Below are 6,786 nucleotides of genomic sequence, written 5' to 3' on the forward strand. Positions count from 1 at the left end.
AGTGGTGCACTGGAACCAGCTCATCCCAGCTCATGAAAGTCAATTGTTAAATTTTCTGAAAATGTGTTAGCCAGTTGATGGATGTCACATTGGTAGCTTGAAATTGGCCATGGTGAGAGTGTTTACACAACATAGATACCTCCAATGAGTTGTTAAACATTTACCAGCACACCATTGCCTCTCTTTCACCAAGAAGAGGAGTAGTAGGGATAGGAATAGGTTTCTCTTCACCATCATTGCAGTTTTCAAAAGGCAACATTTATTCTCTTTTCAGGCCAACTCTTGATGGGTAGCTGGGGTGGAGGTGATGATAGGGTCAGTTCAGCTGAAATGGGACCTTTTAAAATAGCTATGGGAAGTGGCTGGCCCTGATAACTGGGGCTATTAGATTGCTTTTAATGGCTGCCTACCATTTCATTGTATCAATGCACCATGACTTTTGGAATCAATCTCTCATTTTGGACATTAGATTATTTCCAGTCTTTTACTATGTTAAAGAATGATGTAAAGAACATACTTACTAGGGCCAGGTGCGGTGGCTCCTGCCTGTAATCCCAGCACTTTGGGAGGCCGAGGCGGGCAGATCACGTGGTCAGGAGATCGAGACCATCCTGGCTAACATGATGAAACCTTGTCTCTACTAAAAATACAAAAATTAGCCAGGCGTGGTGGTGGGCGCCTGTAGTCCCAGCTACTCTGGAGGCTGAGGCAGGAGAATGGCGTGAACCCAGGAGGCGGAGCTTGCAGTGAGCTGAGATCAGGCCACGCACTCCAGCCTGGGTGACAGAGCAAGACTCCGTCTCTAAAAAAAAAAAAAAGACCATACTTAAACTGGGGGTTGGTTGTAAAGAGTACCAAAAAAAAAAAAAAAAAAGAGAACATACTTGTACAGAAATCTTGTGTTTGATGAAATAAGCCCTCAATAAATGTTGGTTATTATTACAATTATGATAATAAAGAGGAGGATTTTTAAGTAAAGTTTCCAGGCTCAGTTGAGGACATGGATGATACTTATCATACCTTTCCACTTACCTTTCTCATCAACATCCTTAATTCTGACAGTCAGAATTATATCCCCCAGGCAGGAAATTGGAAGCTTCCTCTCTGGGAAATTTGATTGGCTTAAGAGAAAAGGCCCACAGATACCAATAATTGTAGGGTCTCCCAATGAAGTGGCCAGGTCCACCTAAGGACATAAGGCTAATCAATCAATAATTTCCCCCCCCCCCCCACCGCATCTCCCCACACACAGATTTTCAATTTCCACACTCCTAAATACAAATGAATAATTAAGAATAGTCAAGCATTGGGGAAAAGTCTTTAATAGAATAAAAGAATATGAAACACACATTGAAAAAAGGAACTTGGAAGAAACAGAAATAATGTAGGGAGGAGAAGAAGCCATAAAATCCCTATAATTAACATTTTCAGAGAGATGCATAGATACATCATGTCCATGAAACATGGATGCTAGAAATAAAAAGAAACATTCTAAGAATAAGAATGAATTCTGTCTGTGTCAGGGTGGTGCATGGTCCACATTGAGAAACAGAGATGCTCAGGCTGTGCCCTCAAGATGACCAAGTGGGAGACAGAAGCACCAGTGGTGGCAGAAACCCCTGACATCAAGTTCTTTGGGAAGTGGAGCACTGATGATGCACAGATCAGTGACATTTCCCTTCAGGATTACATTGCAGTGAAGGAGAAGTATACCAAGTACCTGCCTCACAGCATAGGGCTGTATGCCGCCAATTACATCCACAAAGTGTGATGTCCCATCATGGAGCACTTCACTAACTCAATGATGATGCATGGCCACAACAGCAAGAAGCTCATGACTCTGCCTTGTCAAGCATGCCTTCAAGATCATCCACCTGCTTACGGGCAAGAACCCTCTGCAGGTTCTGGTGAATGCCAGCATCAAATGTGGCCCTGGGAGGACTCCACATATATCGAGCAAGCTGAGACTGTGAGACAGCAGGATGTGGACATGTCCCCACTGTACCATGTGAATCAAGCCATCTGGCTGCTGTACACAGGTACCAGTGAGGCTGCCTTCCAGAATATCAAGACCATCACTGAATACCTGGCCGATAAGCTCATCAGCATTGCCAAGAACTCTTCCAACTACTATGCCATTGAGAAGAACAACCTGGAGCTCATGGCCAAGTCCAACTGCTGATTTCCTGGCTGTAGCCCAATAAACCTGTCTGCCTTTCAGGGTGGCCCCACAAAAAAAAAAAAAAAGAGAAGAAAAGAAAAAAAAAAAGAGCTCCTAAAAACTCAAACTACTTGAATAGAAATTTCTTAAAATTAAAAGTTTACTTATTATGTATCTATGGATATATTTTTAATTAATCTCTAAGAATGTAAAACAAAAGTGCAAAGAGTTGGGGAAAAGAGAAAAAGAATAGGAGAATTAGAGAACCAATATCCATTAGGAATGCCCAGAGAGACAACAGAAAAATAGAGGGGAAGAAATAATCAAAGACATAATAAAAGAAATTTCCCTCCAAACAGAAGGAAATGAGTTTACAGACTAAAGGGCCAACTGTGTATTTAGTACAATGACTATATGACACATAGAGACACATTGTTGTGAAATTTCAGAATGCTGGGGATAAGGTCTCCAAAAATGTACCTCTCACTAACCATTTCTCAGGAAGCCACAAGAACATGTGCTCTACCAAGACAAGGGAGTGGTCAAAGGAATATATGGGGTCCAGGAAGTAGAAGGTTGAACACAAGAGAATGATAAAGAAAATTCCCAGGATGAAGGTGAAAGGAAAGCCCAGGAAGAAAGCTGTGCTGTGGGTTAGGGATAGGTAAATGGAAGGGTCTGGAAAGATGTATCCAGGAAAAAAGATAGAACCAACAAATTACCTGATATGTTGGCCATATTGAGAAGCATTTTAGAGTCCTTCTGGAAAGTATGGGGTTGGGTTAGTACTAATAGGCACACAAAACTAAGCTAGTGAAAAAGAAAATCATCATTAATTCTAAGAAAAACTACAGAACTGTGTGTATGTAAGGAAGGGAAAGGATTAGAAGGAAGCTAAATCATCATATCCCATACAAGAAGTGAATTTTTAAAAACCACTTAAAATTTATATATCATAAAATAGCAATATAAGCTATAATTCCAGAATTTAGAGTTGCATACCAAAGCAAAACCATAAACCAACCAAGAGAGATAAGAATGGTTGTCTCTTAGAAGTGGGAAACAGGGATTGGGAGGATGGAGGTAGCTGTTGTTTTTTTTTTTCAACATAGGACTTTGGGGTACTATCTGTTCAACTATATGCATTTATTACTTTAGTAAGAGTAGTAACTGTTGAATAGTGTCTTGTGGAGTTTATATAATTCAAATAAAATTCTTAGCACACTATTTGAAGCATATAAGTGTCATTTATTTATTTAGACAGAGTCTTACTCTGTTGCCCAGGGTGGAGTCAGTGGCATGAACACCACTCACTGCAGCCTCAATCTCCTGGGCTCAAGTGATCCTCCCACTTCAGTCTTCCGAGTATCTGAGAATACAGGTGTACAACATCATGCCTAGCTTTTTTTTTTTTCCAATTTTTTGTAGAAATGGGGTCTCACCATGTTGCCCAGGCTGGTCTTGAACTCTTGGGCTCGAGCAAACCTCCTGCCTTGGCTTCCCAAAGTGCTGGAATTACAGGCATGAGCCACCTTGCCCAGCCAAATGTCACTATTTAAACTCCCTGTTATATAGTATGTACTAAAAAAACATAAAGTGGAAAGTAGTTATAATATTAGCTATAGAAAACTATGTTTATTTAATCAGGAAGGTCAACCGGCTCTATAGTGTTGGAAATCATGTAAGTCTTTGGCTTTCAGCCATTTTAGATCATTAGGGCTACTTCCTATCTTCTATTCACACACAAAAATTGAGAGCTTTACTATCACTTCCTTTATTCTTGAAAGTCAAGAAAGACAATTGTGCCTTTGTCCTTCTGACATTTAGCCCAGAAGTGAAATGGGCTACAACACAAATAAATGACCTGGTTTTGTTTTGTAAAGCACATGAAACCTTGATGTCTCAGACTGGATAGAGTTTTCTCTAACTTTGCAAAGGTGCTGATACTTCTATTTGCAAGGCTGAAGACACTGACTTTCCCTGATAGCTAAGCAACCAAAACTTTGAACTCTCAGGTTAAGGAAATGAAACCTGAAAAAACAGCTTAAGGATCTCCTATGATCTTCTCCACATCTAGAAGTGTACCTGGGGAGTTTTTTTTTCCCAAGATTTCCCACATCTAGAAGTGTACCTGGGGAGTTTTTTTTTTCCCAAGACTTCCCACATCCAAGAATCTTAAATTCTGCTTTGTTTATTTGTTTGAGTTTTTTCTTTCCTTCTATTTAATTGCAAACTAGAACTATGCATTGAGACAGTTTGATTTTGATTAAAGGCCTAGTCACACACAATTTGGATAACATTTCCTATTCTCCAAAAGAGTCGAAAATTTGTAGAATAAAGAGAGCATATAGGTGGTGTCGTTTCCAATACAACTCTGGACTGTGGTGTCAAATGGTCCTGGGTTTGAGTCTCAATTCTACCACTTCCTGTCACCGTAAGCAAGTTACTTAACTTCTATGCCTCAATTTTCGCATCTGGTAAATGGAGACAGTAATAGCATCCACTCTCTAAAATTCTTGTAAAGATTAAATGAGATATGGCATGACAATCACTTCTCACAGTGCTTGGTGCATAGTAAGCACCAGAAAATTGATAAGCAGTTTTCCTTATTCCTCTTATCTCTCTAGGAAATGAAACCAATCCTTTCTATTTGAGGTATGGCAATCAAAAGGTACCCAATCATTGGATAAAGAAAATGTGGTATGTATACACCATGGAATATTATACAACCATAAAAAAGAATGAAACCATGTCCTTTGCAGCAATATGGATGCAGCTGGAGGCCATTATCCTTAGCAAATTAAGGCAGGAACAGAAAACCAAATACTGTCATGTTTCACTTACAAGTGGGAGCTAAACATTGGGTACACATGGATATAAAGATGGCAACATTAGACACTGGGATCTGCTAGAGAAGGCAGAGAGAGAGGATGGGGGCAGGAGCTAAAAAACTGCCTGTTGGGTACTATGCTCACTACCTGGGTGACAAGATCATTCAAACCCCAAACCTCATCATCATACAATAAACCCACAAAAAACGTGTACTCTCGAAATCTAAAATAAATGTTTAAATTACAAAAAAAGTTACCCAGTTGAGCCTTAGATATATCATCCAAACTGGAAAAGTATAAAAGTTGGAGGTAGCCCAAATTATCAAAATTAATACTTTTCATTTCTTCATGGTAAAAGGAAAGCTATTTTTAAAAATTCAATTGTGGTTTCTCATCGTGTCTCTGGCGCCCACTAGTGGTAAAATACATGAATTTTCTCCCAGTTTCTGGGTGCATTTTGAAAATACGGCCCAATATTTAAGCTCTAAACTGGAACTGAGAGATAATTCTTTAAACTGCAGCTGTGATGTTTGTTTTTTTGACTCAAATCAAGATGTTACATATTTTATCTGTGTTTACCCTTACAACTCTGGCTGCTGAAAGCACGCACAAGTGCACACACATTTCCTGGGTCAAATTCAGGTCAAACTTTTGAAAGAAAATAGTTCTTGTTTTAGACTTGGATTCTCTACTTAGACTGGGATGAAAATATAAGATGACCTAATGAAGAACTAACAACGCACCAGTAGTTACAACCTTGGAGATTACCAGGCCAGATCTATAGGAACCACACAAGAGCTGAAAAACTCCAACTACGGATTGGCACTGGTAGTTTACACGGATAACTTTGATGAAGAAAATAATCTTTCATAGCCTGCACTGAGGAACTTCTGAGAAAAGTCATTTGAAGTTCTGTTAATTATTTAGCAAATTATTTTCATATTTTACTTTAAATCTACATTACTTAGATTGTCTCTTTGTCATTGGTTGCTTGAGAAAGATTTAAAAGAGATCAAGACAGCTACATTTTCAATTAAAAGACAATCATAAAACCTTCTAATTTGGATCACCATGCAACATCCGGCCTGGGGAAAAAGGAAAGGCCATTTCCGATTCCAGTGGCTTAAGAAATTTCTGACGTAAAAGTTCTATTAAATGTTTATTTAATCAAAAAGAATGACTAAATTCTTTGTTGTCATGCCTCATGTTGCTTCATGATTTTCTCTATTTCTTCCTTCTTTGTGTTCTTTACCCTATCTATTGCCGTTCCTTTTCCCTACACCTCTCTCAAATCAATTCTGCTTTATCTTACAGGGTTAGGAATCAGATTTCAAGTTTCCTGAGACACCACCTCCACAGAACCATTGAATTTACATCATCATTAAATAGTGTATTCCAGAAAATATGACTAAATAACCAAAGTTGCCACGGTTTCAGAGCTTCTAGGAAGGGAGTTGCTTTTCTTGGCTCTGCTCTGAAATATGCTCCCCAACATGCCCAATTTTGCTTTCTCTTTGTCTGTTGGACAATGCAGCCTGCACCATATTCGCTACACCTCCCACATTGCCTAAGACCTCAATTATTGTAACCTTGTTCTATCTCTGCATATTTGGCAATTGAATAAAATAACGTATTGTACCCAGCAAATAGTGTCTTGTACCCATCCAGTGCAGAACACAGAATGCACTGGAGAATTAATGGAGCACAGAGAAAACGTTCTAGCAGTGGGAATCATCTGAGAAAATCTTCAGCTAATGAGCTGGGAAGCTGGTTTTGCCATTTGGGATATGAGCC

General features: G+C 39.2%; 1 pseudogene; it reads left to right on the forward strand.

The window, feature by feature from the left end:
* The first annotated feature begins 1,533 nt into the window (after positions 1 to 1,533).
* LOC129395346 (small ribosomal subunit protein uS7-like) lies at positions 1,534 to 3,951 on the forward strand (annotated as a pseudogene).
* The last annotated feature ends 2,835 nt before the right edge of the window (positions 3,952 to 6,786 follow it).

Source organism: Pan paniscus, chromosome X (genome assembly GCF_029289425.2).
Source record: "Pan paniscus chromosome X, NHGRI_mPanPan1-v2.0_pri, whole genome shotgun sequence".
NCBI lineage: Eukaryota > Metazoa > Chordata > Mammalia > Primates > Hominidae > Pan > Pan paniscus.